Genomic DNA, 18,716 nt, shown 5'->3' with positions numbered 1-18,716 from the left:
GGACAGAGTGAGATTTCATTACGTTACTCGGAATTGTGAGCAATTTAAAAATTATGGATTATTTATTTCTAGAGTTTGCCATTTAATATTTTCAGACTGTGCAGGTTTTGCACGAAGTAGGTGGTATCTAAACAAAAGAGAACCTTTTCTACTGAGATACACGAATGGAGGCTCCTCCATTGCTTTCATTTCTGCTTTATACTAGATATCAGGATGATTTCCTAATCTGGTAAGATCCAATGTAAAACTCAAGAAATAATACACATGAAAATTAAAAAGTGTTAATTACAAACTGTATCATATGACATGGGAATCAATAACTTCTTCCTCATGTCTGACTGTCATTTTTATTCTTCGGGAGAACAGTTTGTTCGTTATGAAAATGTTTTAAATGGATACAGACTGTCTTAATTTTTGATTGTTATGGTGAAATATGGTGCCCACAAACTAGGGGTTTTCTGAGACTTCGTGTAAAGTACACATCATATCAAACTTTTAAAATGTATTTGTTTAAATTAAAATGTAATATGCATTTATTACATCTTTGAAAATAGAGAAATATGCACTGGTCATGTGAAAAAGTGATCTCAGTTCTTATAATCTGGAAAGATGAAATATACATAATACTTCATGCAATGCTGATAGATTCCATGGGTGACAAGCAAAGGTACAAAGGATATTTGGGAGTGGAAATTAGATTTCCTAGAGAAGGTATCATTTGAGTTCGTTCTTGAAATATAATTTTAAAAACAGCTTTATTGAAGTATTTGTTACCTACCTAAAATTCTCTCATTTTAAGTGTTCAATTCAATGATTTTTAGTAAAATATTTGAGTTATGCCACCATCAACAAAATTCCTTGTGCCCATTTGGAGTCACTTCCCTTACCAACCCCAGTGCTAGGCACCACTAATCTACTCTCTGTCTATATAGACTTGCCTTTCCTGGATAGTCTATATAAATGGAATTATAAAATATAGTCTTGAGTGTCTGGTTTCTGTCACTTAGCACAATGTTTTTATGGTTACTTCATGTAACCTGATGGTTTTTTTTCTTTTTATTTCTCAAAAGTACTCTGTCATATGGATACACCACTTTTGTTTGTCCATTCATGAATTGACTTTGAGAATGTTTTAATTTTTGGCTACTATGCATACTGCTTTCAATATTTGTGTACAAATCTACTTATTGATATATTGCAGAGGAGTTTAGTCCTCTACAAGGTGGCCTCCTTTGCTTTATATTTCCTGTGAGTCAGGAAAATCTTCACAGAAAAGAGAAATGTGTGCAAAAGAAAAAATGATATGGCATTAATTAATAAGTAACCATATCCTATTTTCTCATTGTTTTGGATTAAAAGCAACAATAACAAACTAATTCCATCTTTACCTAGTAAAACTATCTCCACATACTTTGGGAGAAAATGTTTAGCTTTTCCATGGAACAGAAGATACTGAGGTAAACTGTTTTATAGTCTCATGGAATGGTTTTAATTTTAATTTTACAGTATCTCATTAGCTATGTTATGGTATACAGCATAGGTAATGCCTCCTGTGGTTCAATAAATCTATAAAGTTAGCTGCAATATAGCAGTGTTTTTGTTGTAGTACTCTTTTAGGCCCTCATGGGATCATGTGATGGGATAAAGTTAAAATGAAGAAGTATTATAGTAATGCAATTAAACCATGGTAAATTTACTTTCATGACAGGTGCATTTGCCCCCTACCAGAAGGCTTAGAAATCCACAGAACTAGCCATTTGTCTAAAACATGTTTTATATTAAAACTAACTTGTATAAATCATGAATTAGAATGCTCCAAACTTAAGATAAAGCATGAGGTTTTGTTTCTTTCATAAATATTTCTAAGAATCCACCCCTTTGTGACAGTGAACACTCTGAGTTGCATGTGTGTTCATTGAACTCATCTTCTGTAATGTTGAAATTGTATTATTTTACATTCATTATTTGATTGTGACAGTTTAATTGAGTGCATTATATGTGGAAATGCAAAGTTGTCTTTCCATTCAAACAAGGACTGAAATGATCATTTGAGTTGAGTACTGAAGGTTGCTGTTGTTCTTTAAAAAGGGCAGCACTAGTGGTGTGGTGAAACAGCAGATTGCACCAGGTTGGAGCAGATGGGAATGATGACCAGTGTTTCCAGAAAGCTAATTGAGAAAGGAATAGATCCAATAACAGCTAGATGATGATGACAGAAAAATGGTGAGATATTGTAATGGCTCCAACGACAAGATTAAAGAGATTTAGGCATATGTTTACTGTTTAAAGAAAGAGGGAGCAAAATCATAGAAAATGTGGGGAAAGAATAGAATTAAGGTCAGAAATGCAGGGATTGAACTTGCAATTAGAGGAATAATCCTCTGGATGGGTATAAAGGATGATGTTGTACATTGCAGTACAGTCTTCTGGACAATGAGGACAGATGGGGGCAAGGACAGAAATCTGTACAAAGAAATCTAGACTAAGATTAGGAAAACTGAATTATGTTCCCTACCGTGTTTTATGTTGGTAAGCATAAATGCTTTGTGGAAGGTGTAAAAATAAAAAAAAAATAGAATAAAATTAAGCAATAAATGAACAAAAAAAATCTGTGACCTAGAAATGTCATTTAAATTCTGTGGACTTTAAGTTTTCACTTATAAAATAAGAGATAATAATAATTTATAAGATTTCTTATAATTCCAGGTTCCAATCAATGGGAATTTTAAAAGTGTGCCATTAAGTAAGATCAATAAATGATTTCCACCTATTAAATGGGAGTAGATTTCCTGCCTCTTTGAGTAACATTTTGATTACTATGAAGAGCAAATAATGTAATACATATGGTCCAATGACTTATAAATATAAATCATTTACACTTATATTTACTTATAAATATAAATCATTATATTTACATATAAATATAAATCATATTCTGGCAGTATTACAACTGTTGAGGTTCAGTGTGGACTTCCCAAAGTATGCCACAATGGCATATTGATTATTTTGAGTTAAAGTTACTTAAGAAATGTCCAATGCAACAAGGGCACTCTGATTCTTACTTTTGTCCCCCTGAAAGCATGAAATAAATCTTTCATGTTAAAGGTGAACTCCCTGCATCTGGAGGTAGAAGGACATACTGATCACCAGAAACAGGGAATTCAGGCCAAGCCTATACAAACAAACCTTTTTACTTCTTTAATATTCTACCTCAGGTCCAAACTCTGCTTAGATTTTTCACTAATTGAATATCCAAAACCTGTTTTTTTGTCATGTCTAATCCTTACAAATTTATTGTTTCTTTGTCTAAAAAGCATTAAAACTACCTGCTTTGGCCACTTCTTAGGTCCCATTTCTATGACATTTCCATATGCACATGATTAAAATTTGTTTCTTTTTCTCCTGTTAATCTGTCTTGTGTCAATTTTATTATTAATTCAGCCACAAGAACTCAAGAGGAGTGGAGGAGATTTCCCCCTCCCCAACAGTTGGTGAGCCAGCCAGGAGGCTGGCTTGACCCTACTTCCCATGCTGAGGCTGCTGAGAGATCCCAGGAGACCTGACAAAGGCTCACAGAAGGTAAGATTTCTTACCATGTCACACTCACAAGTCTCTGCCTGTAAATTCTGGTGGAAGGGAAAGTGGTTACAGTTCCTTTTCTCTCTCTCTCAATTTAGATTAGCAGGAGAAAATATTTGTGAAGCTAGTTTCTTGGACTTAGCAACTCTTGGGGATCCTTTTCCTCCCAGAGATGGTCACTGTTTTTCTTTGTCTCTTATCAGTTATGTTTTTGTTTTTGTTTTTGTTTTTTCATGAGGAAGAAGAACCATAGGGCAGAATACAGGCATGGGCCCTATAAGCCTGCTATTTGACCTGGCCTCACATACTGGTGAGTTAATAATTCTCACCAAGCAGGTATCTATTTAGACAAACTTTGCTGTGGATCCTCTATATAAAAACTGGATGTGGTTTTTCCTTCCATTTTGTTCTGTGTCCTGAGAGTTACTTTATGTCCAGTGAGAAAACTCTGGTCTCCACCATCTGGAAGGTACACTTACTGGAGTGTGCCTAGTGTCCAGTTGAATACACTGAGGTTCCAAGACATGAAGTCTCAAACATCATTCTCTTTTTCTGAACATTCCAGCTTTCAAGGGAGTTTGTCATAGAGTCCCAATGCATAAGGAGCATTTGTTGTCTCAAACTTTATTGCTTGTTAGTGCTGGAAAAGTCCCATTTCAGTAGTGCCTGCCTGCGACATAAATTAGTGGGTTCATGGCTGAAGGTGCCCCACATTTTTGCTAGACACCATTTTCACTACACCATTCTTACCTCCAGTAGCAATGAAGGGCTTTTACTTTCCTAGACTAACTCAAGGAGTAAATTTTCTGGACCTTGTGAGGACTACATACTCTTTTGTGAGATGCCTGTTTTGTCTTTTTCTTTTTTTCTTTTAATTTTTATTAGGGTATAATTGATTTACAATGTTGTGTTAATTTCAGGTGTACAGCAAAGTGAATCTGTTATACAAATACATATATCCACTCTTTTTTAATATTCTTTTCCCATATAGGCCATTACAGAGTGTTGAGGAAAGTTCCCTGTGTTATACAGTAGATCCTTATTAGCTATCTATTTTTTATATAGTAGTGTGTATGTCAGTTACAATCTTCCAATTTATTACCCCCCCCCCAAGCCCTGGTAACCATAAGTCTATTTTCTACATCTGATGTCTGTTGTGTGTTTGAATAAGCCATTTTTTTTTAAAGGGCTTATTGGTTTGAGTTGCTATTTGAAATTTATATGAGATCCTACTTGTTAATGGCTAGACAATGGACTTTTTAAAATTAGCTATATTTAAAAGGAAAACAAATTGAGAACTCTCATTGTAAACAGCTGTCATATTGGTACTTATGGGAGGATCAAGTTTAAAAAAATATATGCAATGACTAGCCTTAAGGAGTTCCTTATTAAGATGAAATAATCAAATTAAACTTAAAACAAAAATCCAACATAAATCCCCCTTCTTAAAAATCTCCCCATCTCCTCTGCATTTCCCCAGGTTCTCCTACAAACAATCAGGAATAAATCAGCTGAAGGCCAATATTCAAGGGCTAATAGAAACAACTGTCTTGCCTTGAATATCTCTACAAAATGAGAAGTACAATTCTAGAAGCAAGTCAAGGAGCACCTCTTTTTACCTGTTCCAAGTCCTCTCCTATTGCTCTCAAAATATTTGGACATATTGGGTATTGGAATTTCCTATAGTTAGAAAACAATTAATAATCATTAACCTAAGACTTATGATAATAGACCAATATATTCCAAAACTCCCAGGAGAAAATTTACATTTTCTTTTTCTGTCCCTTAAAGCTATAAATCTTATCATGTCTTTGAAATGTAAACACAACCCACATCCCATGAGACTTGGCCCAGGGTAACTCAATGGGAAGACATGAAACTAAAGACAAAATAAAGGGAAAACACAAACAGCCTCCTTAAAATTGCTTGTCAAGGGCAAATACAGATCTTAAGAGTCATCTCCACAAATCATAAAATATTTTAGCCATCTGAGAAAACTTAATTTTTTCCAACTGTTATTTATAAAATAGTGAATTGTACCTGACTTATGATTAAAGTTTTAAAATGAAAACTATGAGATCTCTGCTTGTGTCTGTCTGTATGTCTGTATGTGTACATTATAGATATGGCACTATGTAAAATGAGTATACTTTCAAAAATATAATAGAACTAACTCAAATGTTGTTCAAGTTTACATGATCTAAGATTAATCTTTAGTAAATAAAAGCTAATTTAAATTTGTTGGCGTAATAACTACTGATATGTATTTAGATTTATCAACACTAAGTATAATACTTTTATTCTACTTTACTAACTTAGTAAATACGTTTGGTACCAGGCTGAGAAATTTTCTATGAGAAAGCATGTTTCTAGAAATTACAAAAGTATTTTTGTTCCCAATCTACAGAATGCTGTAGACAACTCATAATTGTTTAGTTTTCACTAGAAATTAAGGTTTCTAAAGGTTAAAAATTCTAATTAATATATGTAATTAAAGCTACCAAAATTAAAACATCTTCATATGCAAGGACATTTTTTTGAAAGGTATAAGGAATGGAAATGCATTTTGTTAAGGTAAAATAAAGTGATTTTCTCCCTAAATCTGGTTATTCCTAAATGGGAAAGAAAACAAGAGACAAACAAAAATAGATATAGAAAGTTGTAGATTGTTGAAAGAAGGAATCTTTAGAAAGAAATTTATCTGTGGTCAGGACAGGTTAAAATTGGAATAAATTGAATTAAGTGAATGAGTTTTAATATAAAAAGTAAATGGAACAAAATAAAAATTTGATTTTTTCTCTGTTAAAAGGGTACAGTTTTCTTATATTATTGGTCTGGTCTTAATAAAAATTTGTAAATAAAAGTTTTCTTTACCTTTAATGTAATCTGTCTAGAAAAACAGATTCTATATTTTATAACTAAGGCTTTTGGCAACTATTTAAATTTCTGAAATTGCCTGTGAAATCTTTGTCAATTCCATTAAATAGATAACTAAACATTACTTCACAGTGACCTATTAGACTGTTTAAAAATCTTTTTGATATTTTTAACAAACTTCCCCCAAATCAAATTCTAAGTGAAGTATTTTGTCTTAGAACTAACTTTGAGATATGAGATGTTTCAAAGGTCCCTGAAATATCTCAAAGATTTGTTCTCTCTCCTTTTAAAAAGAGAGATAGTCAACTAATCAGGCATATTTGATATGTTAAATTACATGGTAAGCATTGTCAGATAAGTAACATTAAGCTTTCTTTATGCTGTGTCTATATAAGCATGTATTAAAAGTGTTCCAGAAATTCCTGGAAGTCTTATATGTCTTGGCACAAAATGTTATTTGTCATCAAAATTGAGGCTCACATTAAAAGAAATGAACTTGAGTATCAGGGAAATGCCCTAACTGACTTTCATACAAAGGCAGCAACAAAAAATAAAATGTAAGGGTTGTGGCACATGTGAATAAAGTTCATTCTGCTTCCGCAAAAAAAAAAAAAAAAATTGACCCCTCATTGTTAGACTTTTGCCATCCTGCTGTCCATGTAACATGCCAACAGTCTGCTCCTTAATCAAAGAAAGTAAGATGGGTAAACAACAGCTGTAAATTACAAACAGTTGGGGCTGTGGGAAACCCAAGACTGGTTGCTTTGTTCTTCCTGGCTCCCTGGCAAACCTCATTTTCTGTTTTGTTGTTGTTTATTGGTTTGTTTGTTTTTCATTCCTTCACCCACCATAGTGCATTTACGATGGTTCAAACTGTAACTAAACATTGGCAGGAAGATTTTTATAAAATTGTAAAAGCAGTCTACCAGCAATATCTGACATGCAAAAAAACTATTTTTCTCTCCAGAGGACTCAGATCTCCTCCATTTGGACCTGCAGCTAGACTTCATTCAACTGCCATTTATTATGTGTTATCAAAATATTCTTGTTATTGTATGTATGTTTTCTGGATGGGTTGAAGCCTTTCCTTGCTGCAAGGCTGGTGCCCTCACAATGACAAAGAAACTGATAGAAAATGTGTTTTCCAGTTGGGGTATACCTCCCAGAATTTCCAGTGATCAAGGCACCCACTTCACTGGGCAAATAATATAAGCTTTGATGAAAACCTTACAATCTTCTTGGAATTTTCACTGTCCCTATCACCCTCAATCATCAGGCAACATTGACAGAAATAATGGAAAAACAAGATTCAAGCAGGATACGAATTAACTACTTGGGACTGAATGAAATAATGAATATGATTATAATTTTTATGACTTTTTGTCTAAAATATTACTTTTTAAAATGTTTTGTTTTACAGATACAAGTTTTTTCTAAGTAATTTAGTAAATTATACCTTTGTAAGCAGAATTAAAGCATTTATCTTTTTCTCCCTACCTGATTCCTCCAGAATCAGAAACTCTCAGTGAGTATTCTTATTTTCTTGGCAATATAGTTGTTTGCATAAATTCAATGAAAATCTGTTCTCCTTATAACAGGACACAATTGTAAACACTGATTATATTACCAAAGCTTTGACTGAAATGTCATATTTGAGAGAGACATGCATACACTCAGACATGATCAGACAGCTTTAAGGAACTAAGGTTGACTTTATGCAGCCAATAAAGCCCCTTGGAAGAATAGCCTGGTACCAGTTTTTTCTCCCATTCTTTTGACTTGGAAACCTTAAGAACTAAAACTTCACTTTTCCAGAAGCCATGAAAGCTAAAATTGGGCTACTTGAAAGCATAACAATGGCTTATGTTTAGACAATCTTCATGACTGTTGCTGTATGGTCCAATCAGAAAGACCATCAGAGACATTCAAACTGCAGCCCAGGATAACCTGTCAGATAGTCACTGTCTGCCTCACTCCATTGGAGGATGCTGTGAGCCTGACATCTAGAAATCTTCTTAAATGGTTACTCTCAGAACCCAGAAGCTGGGATTAGAGTTTACTCCAATTATTAACAATTGTTTTTGTTTTGTTTCCATAGAAATGCCTCTTATTTAATACCTGATTTCCTGCACCATAAACCTAGCTTTTGGAGCCCACCTGCGGCACTGCCTCCTGAAATGAGATACACTATTTAACTGAAATCACCTGTTCTCAGAACTAAGAAACTGGTACAATTAAACGGAGGACTCTCATAACCTGTTCTTTTCCACAGTCACCAGCTCAATTTTTAATATTTGAAACTTCCAGGGAAGTTTCAGAAGAAGGAATTTGGGGGCTCAGGGTGGACTCTCTTAAAATATGCCACAATGGCATATTGATTATTTTGAATTAAAGTTACTTAAGAAATGGCCAATGTAAGAGGGGTACTCTGACCTTTCTCTCTGTTTCCCTGAAAGCAGGAAATTAATCTCTCATGTGAAAGATGCACTCCCTGCCTCCGGAGGTAGAACACTTATCACCAAAAACAGAGAATTAAGACTAAGAAGCATTTATAAACAAACCTTGTTATGTCTTTAATTTACTAATCCAATCCCAAACTGTTTATATTCTTCACTAACTGAGCATCCAGAACCTATGTTTCTTTGTCCTGTCAATTCCTCACAAATTTATTATTTCTTTGTCTAAAAAGTATAAAACTGCCTGCCTTAGCCACTCTTAGGTCCCATTTCTATGGTCCCCTTGTACATGATTAAAGTTTGTTTCTTTTTCTCCTATTAATCTGTCTTGTGTCAATTTTATTATTAGTCCAGCTATAAGAAATGAAGAGGAATAGAAAGACAAATATTGCCCTCCCTGATACATCTTACATTAGGTTATTCTTATTATAGTTCTCCTTGTCCAATAACTTTACATATTCAGATACAAATGAGTTGGTAGGGTTAATGTGTTTTAGTAACCTCAAGTAAAAGGAACCATGTAAATAATATATAATTGTTTTACAATTAAGAGTTACAATGTTATTTCTAGATTAGTTACCCAAGTTTATAAGAACCTCTTCCAGGAAAATTACAAACACATTCTTTACCTGCAATTAACCTTGACAGTTAGGCCTGGTCTATATGGTTCCCAGAATGACAAAGAAATTGCCTCAGCATATAATTCTTGATAACTCTTCACACTGATAAAATTAGTTCAAATTTCTAATCATTTTGCTGTTACTATCTAGAACATAAGAATAAAAGAAAATGTCTCTTTATTAGATGTGGAGAAAAAACTAATACAATGTAATCAGAGAAGTCATCAAAAAATCAATAAAAATTAATATTTTCTTCATCCTTACACTAACCAAATAGTAGCCTGGTGATAGAGGCACTCAACAGAGCCTGAACTATTGTGAAATCAAGCTTTCATTTTCTTCCAATACCTCCAAACCCAGCCTCTGCCTGCCTTCCTCATTTCCCACCCTTTCTCTCTTACTTTCCAGATGTATTTCTTTTCCTTTAATTTTTTTTGTATTCTTTCCAATGTAAATTTCTTAACTCACCTGAAACTTCTCAATTCCATCCTGTCACCCCACAACTACCAGTTTACTTAATATAGTAAGTACAGAGAAAGATATGCTGCCTCTCAGACCCTAAATTTGTCTATATTTGTGGAACAGATTTTTAGCCTGGAGCAACACAGGAATCCACCAGGTCACTATCATCACTACTGTTTTAAGGGCAAGATCACTCAGTATATATGTAGCTGCCAGATTTTAACCTCCTAGGACTTGATAAGGAACATTAAGGGGAGAACAATTTACAGAGGAAGGGTATGATAAGGACACCCTAGAAGGGATTATCTATATGGAATGCAACAAAATACAGTAGAAAATATAAATGTTTATTGTGAACTGTCAGACACTGTTTAGAAGGAAAATATATTGCTCTAAATGAAGACATCACAAGAATAGCTATACTTTTAGGTCTCTGTCAATTGCATTTCCAAAGACAGTAACTGATTCTTTTTACAAAAAGTTACTGTCAGAACAATAATTTATTGCTTTTGTTGAAAAACACTTAGGTAAGATTTTTTTTTTTTTTTTTTTTTTTTTTGCATCAAGCTCTGCGTTAGGTTCAGGGGAACTAAAAATATTAAATCAAGGAGCTTATGGTTTGATTAGAATAATTATGGGTTATAATGGGAGTGCTCAGGAAATAGTATTCAAAAAATATTAAGCATAATTTATCACCATCTGACATATACAGCAGTTGTCCCTCAGTATCAGTGGGGGATTGGTTCCAAGACCTCTTGTGGATACCAAAATCTGTGAATCTTCAAGTCCCTTATATAAAATGGTGTAGTATTTCCATATAACCTATGCATTTCCTTCCATATACTTTAAATCATCTCTAGATTACTTATAATACCTTATAAAATGTAAATGCTATGTTAATAGTTGTAAATACAACTTTAGTGAATAGCAAAATCAAGTTTTTTCCTTTTGGAACTTTCTGAAATTTTTTAAAAATATTTTTGATCTATGGTTGGTTGAACCCATGTGTGTAGAACCTGTATATACGGAAGGCCCACTGCATTTTTGATTTTTCATTTGTTTGCTTTTATATCATCAGTGCCTAGAACAGTGTCTGACACAAATTAGACACTCAAAAACTTGTTCATGAATGGATAAGTGAATCTTCCATTAGCTGGGCACTATGCTATGTGCTGGGACTATCATTATAAATAAAAAAGAAAGTTTGCATTCAGGGAGCTTACAATATATCAAGGTAAAGAGAGAGTAGGTTGTCTGAGGTCTTCTGTGGGCACTCAGTAGCTGTTCTGCGTGAATTGTTCCACTTGTAGATGTATTTTCAATGTTTCTGTGGAGGGAGGTGAACATATATACAATGGAATATTACTCAGCCATAAAAAAGAACAAAATAATGTCATTTGCAGCAACATGGATGGACCTAGAGATTGTCATGCTGAATGAAGTTAGTTAGGCACAGACAGACAAATATCATATAATATCGCTTTTATGTTGGATCTTTAAAAAAAAAAAAATAGGTACAAATGAACTTATTTACAAAACAGAATTAGAGTCACAGATGTAGACAACAAACTTATGGTTACCAGGGGGTAAAGGGGGATGAATAAATTGGGAGAGTGGGATTGACATATACACACTACTATGTATAAATTAGACAACTAATAAGAACCTGCTGTAGAGCACAGGGAACTCTACTCAGTACTCTGTAATGGCCTCTATGTGAAAAGAATATATAAAAAAAGAGTGTTTATATGTATATGTATAACTGATTCACTTTGCTATATACCTGAAGCTAACACAACGTTGTAAATCGACTATACTCCAATAAATTTTTTTAAAAAGAGAGATTAAACCAATAAATTTACAAAGCAAAGTGATAGGAAGTATTGTACAAATCTACTTCAACTTGGGAGACAGCATATTCAGGAAGACATAGAGAAGAGATGCAGCCTGAGCTGTCTTGAAAGATGGTTAAGAATTGTTCAGACAAAAATAAAGTTTCACCTGTTTGGACAAATGATTTTATTACAAAGAGGAAGCAGTGTGTACAAAGATTTAGGGTTTTAAATATCCTGCATGTCCAAGAAACTACAAGAAGTTTGAGTTTGTAGGACATGAAAACAGGCACACAAAATGAGACATTTCAGTGCTAGAGAAACTGAAAGTGGTTTAGGAAGGCTGGGATGGAAGCAGCTATATGAGTAAGACCAGATCAAGTCCAGCTCTGGGTCTCATTGTAATGGTTTTGGACAAAGACAATGTGAAGCCAATGAAGAGTTTTAAACAAATTAGTTTTGGAAAGAACACTTCATCTATATATTTACATGTAACATACAAATAACGAATACAAATAAATTATATACACCAGATGTTGAAAGTTTAAATCTAAAAATAGTGGAAAAAAGACAAGTATGCTTGTTTAAAAAAAAAAAAATGTGGTTAGGGCAGAATGGGGAAACAAAGTATTTAGATTTTGCTTGTAGAAAAACTTGAAAAACCTATTTCATTGAAAATGTATTAACACTTGAGTTTTATTTTTGTATTTTATGATGAATTATGACCCTATGGAGGATAAAGTTGATTTATAGCTGGACTGGAAAGCTCTTCTTTTATTTGGGGAAAGGCCAGGGTATTTTTTTTTAACTTTTGGCCAATATAAAGGCAATGCTGGTTAAGGGATATGCTGTTTAAAATCCTAAACACCCTGGGAACACTTACCAATGGTTTACAGTTGGCATGCCCTGGCCTACATATATAATCATAGGAGCATAAAACTAAGAACTTCTGCTCTGATCTCTCCCAAAGCCTGGATCCCTTTCACAGATCTTGATGATGCAATCCTGAGACAGAGTGTTGTCAGATCTTGGATGACTAATGCCTGGAAGCTTGCTCATGGGATGTCAATTGAACCCCTAATGCTTACAGCTCTCTCTTGGTGCATTGTATCTTGCTTTTAAATAAAAACCCTACATGAGTATGTTCTGTGGAGTGTGGTGAGTTCTTTCAAATATCAAAACTTGGGAAATTTGTCCAGACTCTTACTCTTTCCCATGGCCAATATTATTTTATAATTTTAGTACTTTCAAAAGTACTTCCTTTTATACTTTTATAATTATACTTTCTTTTATAATTTTAGTACTTTCCTAAACCAAGGTAGGTTTATTAAAAATAATACCCTTAAATTTTAGTAATTGTTTTAAAAGTAAATTTTAAAAATCTCAGTAAACAAACATAATATAATTATAGAATTTCATAATTCAATTTGTCTCCTTAAATCAAATATATTATAAAGATATTTAACTACCTCAAATGCTTTTTTCCTCTATTCTATCACTAAAGCAGCATTTTTTGAACAAAATGAGAATTTTAATAAAGAAATAGTAACCATAAAAAAGAACCAAACAGAAATGTCTGAACTGAAAAATTCAACAAAGAGTTTCAAAAACAGAGATTTGGAAAAACACTTCATCAACAAAGAAACACAATGGCAAATAGGATTTGTCTTCCAAAGCCTCCCACACTATACTTCTTTAAACTGTGGGGATTAGTCACCTCAAAAAATGCAGCTTTAGGGATCCAAAACATGATGTCCATGTTTTTACTTTATAGAAGTTAATAATTCCTTTTAGGTGTGGCATAATGTCTGAAAGGCTGTGGGTGTATGTACTAATATGTATAGTTAGAGGAAAACAATTCAACTTTAGGGAGTCAAACGTCAAAATTTCAACTATATATATTCTTTTGAAAATAAAGAAAAGGAAAATCAGGAGTTCTTTGCAGCAGTTTTGTATGTATTCTGGTTTCTCATAAACATTACCTGAGGATGGGTTCTAGAAACAGAGAAATCCATGCCCAATTCCCAGAGTTTGACTAAATTGTTCAAGGGTACAGCCCATGCATGAATATTTTTTAAAAGCTCACCAGGTAATGCTGATGTGCAGCCAGAGTTGAGAGCTACGGAGCTGAAGGAAATGAAAGTCCCGTTTTAGAGTAAACATCCTTACTCATACTCTGTGTCTCAAACATGAAATGACACTTGAGACTGCCTACGCCTTACAGAGTATGCTGTCCTGGCATTACAAAGATGTAAGGATGAGCACAACACTTGTCTGATAGGAAGTAAAGAGGTTATTTTGACTAGAGTAGTTCTTGAAACCATTTAATTGTTCCATTATAATTTTCCTCTATTTTTGTCTGGTATTTATACAATTTAAATTTACTTTAGTGTTCTTAAGTATTACTCTAAAGTTCTAGTTTTCAAACTGTATTATGAAGAATCCTGGCATCCCTGGTGGAGTCTCAGGGATGCCAGGATTCTATATGAGGGAATGGGTGGGATAGGTGGAAATCTAGCTTAAAGCCTGTGGACTCCCTTCTTTTCAACCAGAGCATGTTTGCTCCACTTTGTTGGGTATGTTTGTGTGTGTGTGCAGGTGTATGTGTGTGTGACATATATTTTCTTTTCCTATAGAAAAAAGCGGACTTTGAAACCTCAGAAAGTATTTGAAAAGTATGATTTCAGAAAAATTGTAATAGGTCAATAGAATCTTGCCTCCAAATAACTGATATTTACTTCTTTCTTTAAGGACTCAAATATTTAATACATTAACTCTTCAGCTACTGGTAAATAGAAAAAGAATAAAGAAGCACTTCTTTTAGCATAACTAACTCTCAAAATGTTTTCTTTGTTAGAAAGGTAGCTACTAGCATCACTTAGGAAGAAATATATATCAATTGATCTACCTATCATCTATCTATCTAACTACCTATCTATTTTTAGAAAAACTGAGCCCTTTCTCCTGTGTTTTTCATTTACTTTTACACTACTACCACACTTGCAACACTTTTTTTTTTTTAAACATCTTTATTGAAGTATAATTGCCTTACAATGGTGTGTTAGCTTCTGCTTTATAACAAAGTGAATCAGTTATACATATACAATATGTTCCCATTTCTCTTCCCTCTTGCATCTCCCTCCCTCCTACCCTCCCCATCCCACCCCTCTAGGTGGTCACAAAGCACCGAGCTGATCTCCCTGTGCTATGCGGCTGCTTCCCACTAGTTATCTATTTTACATTTGGTAGTGTATATATGTCCATGACACTCTCTTACCCTGTTACATCTCACCCCACCCCCTCCCCATATCCTCAAGTCCATTCTCTAGTAGGTCTGTGTCTTTATTCCCGTCTTGCCACTAGGTTCTTCATGGCCTTTTTTTTTTTTTCCCCCCCTTAGATTCTGTATATATGTGTTAGCATACTGCTCGCAACACTTTTGACACCAGATGTGTTAGTTTTCCCCACATCAAGCAATTCTCTGTGACACCAGCTGGGTGTCCTACAATTTAACTCAATTCTGAAACTATCTACCTGTAGATAGCATTAGATACCACAGGTTAAAAGCTCAGTCCCATGAGACTGCCCCCTCACTTCAGATGCCAGGTTACCCACAACTTCTAACCAATTTGGCTGTAAATTAGAGGTGACCATGACCCCCTCCTTGAGTTCAATTAATTTGCTAGAGTGGCTCACAGAATTCCAGGAAACACTTACTTACATTTACCAATATATAAAGGATATAGATGAACAGCCAGATGAAGAGATATGTAGGGCAGGTCTGTCGGGGAGGGTACAGAGCACAGGAGGGTCTCCAGCACAGAAGGGTCCCCATAGAGTTGGGGTATATCACCCTCCTGGTATATGGATGTGTTAACCAACCTGGAAGCTCTCTGAACCCCATATTTCTGAGATTTTATGGAGGCTTCCACATGTAGGCATGACCAATTATTAACTCCATTTCTAGCCCCTCTTCCTTCTCCAGAGAATAGAGGGTGGGGCTGAAAATTCCAAGCTTTTAATCAGGGCTTGGTCTTTCTTGTGACAAGAACTCCACTCCAAGAGCCATCCAGGAACCCACCCAAGGTTGCCTCATTAGAAAAAACCTTGCTCTTCTCACTTAGGAACTAACAAAGATTTTAGGAGCCCTGTGTCAAGAACCAGAATCAAGACCAAAAAGTAGAATGAAGTATACTCCTAGCACATTTATCGCATAGGAAATTACAAGGGTTTTAGGAGCTCTGTGCCAGGAACTGGGGTCAGAGAACAAGTTTTCTATCTATCTATCTATCATCTATCTATCTATCATCTATCTATCTATCTATCTATCTATCTATCTATCTATCTATCTATCTATCATCTATCTATCTGTCCAGCTATCATCTATCTCTATCATCTATCCACATACACATACATATATATATCAGAAAATATTAAAAGTGTTTGATATATTTATAATGCCAGAAAATATTAACAGTCTTTTGTGTGACAAAACAAAGATGTGTTCAGTAAAAAATAGAAGTTATTCTGAGGAAAGACATCAGCAGCCAAGAGAAAACTCAAAGATTGCTTAAATTTCCACTATGGAAAGAATGATGACCACACAACCAACTAAGAACTGATAACATTTGATACAGGACTGGAGAATTGAAATAAACAGAAGACAATATAAATAGCTGAAAAATCTGGCAATTCCTCAAATGAGCATTTGAACTGTGAGTTGCTCACAGACTGATGCAATAGGAACATGACCCACAAGGGGACCTTAAGTGGGTTTCTTTGTCTCTAGTGGCATTGAGAAGGAAACAAAGGAAGTGGCAGATAGAAAGAGTTACACTCAAAAAATACTAAATTGTTGAGCTGGTTAAATAGTAAAAATGGCTTATATAAAGTATATTTTAACTGGAGGAAATGTACTAAAATGCTATAAATAGCTGCTGACTCTCGGGCATTGCTTCTGCAACCACATATTGCCATGGCCACTTTTATTCTATAAAATAGACATTTTTCAATCAAATAGAATAATGAAAAAACAGGTCTGATTTTGCAAACAATGCTGATATTAAGGTAGGAGAAATAAATCTTTTCTAAGATCAGATAACAGATATCTGCTATTTTCACTGCAGCCAGTCAGAAGATAACATAGTAACTCTCTACTTAATTACAAAAGGAAAACAGAGCATGTTTATATATGGAGGTTTAAAAAACTGTTGAAAATATACTGCAAATAATACTGAAATAAATATTATTGATAAAAATATATAACATGAGGCAGTAAATAAGTAAAAATTTAACAACTAAGAAAAATTGTTGACTGAAAATTTGATGTGATTGTTTCTGGAAACATTTTGGAACATATTACTGTAAAAAAGTAATAACCACCACTGCAAAAACAACATACACTTAAATATTCATGCCATTGCTTATATTTTTTTCCAAACCTGTCTATTAAAAATCACCTCCTACATTAAGTTACAAAGTTTAAAGTTCAGAACACAGAAGCTTTACTAAAGACTATTTTATTTTCAGTGATACATTTAGCAAGGCTTACTGTTTCTGTTTTTTGTTTTTTCTAATTGGAGGACCATGCTTCACATAAGGAGGTGAATGGTCTGAAATAAGCAATGAAAGATTTGCTCCAAGAAAACTCTGCTAGCTATAGAGTTTTAGGGAGGGGGAAATTTCCTCCTACTCTTCTGGAGTTCTTGTGGCAGTACTAATACTAAAATTGAAACAAGACGGATTAACAGGAGAAAAAGAAACAAATTTTAATTTATGCACATGGAAGTCTCATAGAAATGAGAACTAAGAAGTGTCCAAAGTGGGCAGTTTTCATACTTTTTAGACAAAGACACAATAAATGTGTAAAGAATTGACAGGAGAAAAACTTAGGCTTTGGATGCTCAATTAATGAAGACTCTAAACAGAGTTTGAGCTTGGGGTAGTAAATTAAAAAAATAAGTTTTTTTTTTTCTTTTTTTTTTTTAAATACAGATTTCTCAGCTCTGAATTTCCTATCTCTGGTGATAAGGGTGTCCTTCTACCTCCAGATGCAGGGAGGGCACCTTTCATATGAGAGCTTTATTTCCTCTTTCATGGGGAAGAGGAAAGTTAGAGTTTCTTCTTGCATCAGCTGCTTCTCAAGCAACTTCAATTCAAAATAATCAATATGCCACTGTGGCATATTTGGGGGTGGCCTTCCCTGAGTCCCAACAATCCAAAAGATCTGGGAAGTAGCCGACAACCACAAGGCAGGTTTTAAAAGTGTGTGCTGCTGCTAATGCAGAAAGAATTCTGCCAGTTGCCACTTTAATATTTGCTGATTGTTAAACATTAGGTGTTAGCTAATCAAACACACACACACACACACACACACCCTCTATTTTTCCCCAAGTCATTTGATTCCAACTATATACTGCCTCATATGGCAAACTAACTTTTCTTCAGTGAATGGAAACATGTTGTGAACAAATTTCTCTTTATTATTCATCTCTTCCTTTCTATTCATGCACAACAATCCAAACACAAACTCAAACATGATCATTTCTATATCTTTTGGAGAAATTTGCCCTCTAGAAGGAAAGGCAATTTTCTTATATATTATCTTTTAAAAGTGGAAACATCCTAAATAGGATGGGAGATATACAGTTTATTTTCATCTTGTGCTCAATTTTCTCTTTTTTTTTTAAATTTATTTATTTATTTATTTATTTTTGGCTGTGTTGGGTCTTCGTTTCTGTGAGAGGGCTTTCTCTAGTTGCGGCGAGTGGGGGCCACTTTTCCTCGTAGTGTGCGGGCCTTTCACTGTCGCGGCCTCTCCTGTTGCAGAGCACGGGCTCCAGACGTGCAGGCTCAGTAGGTGTGGCTCACGGGCCCAGTTGCTCTGCGGC

The sequence above is a fragment of the Balaenoptera physalus genome (genome assembly GCF_965194825.1).
Source record: "Balaenoptera physalus genome assembly, chromosome: 17".
NCBI lineage: Eukaryota > Metazoa > Chordata > Mammalia > Artiodactyla > Balaenopteridae > Balaenoptera > Balaenoptera physalus.
This window is presented reverse-complemented; position numbering follows the sequence as displayed.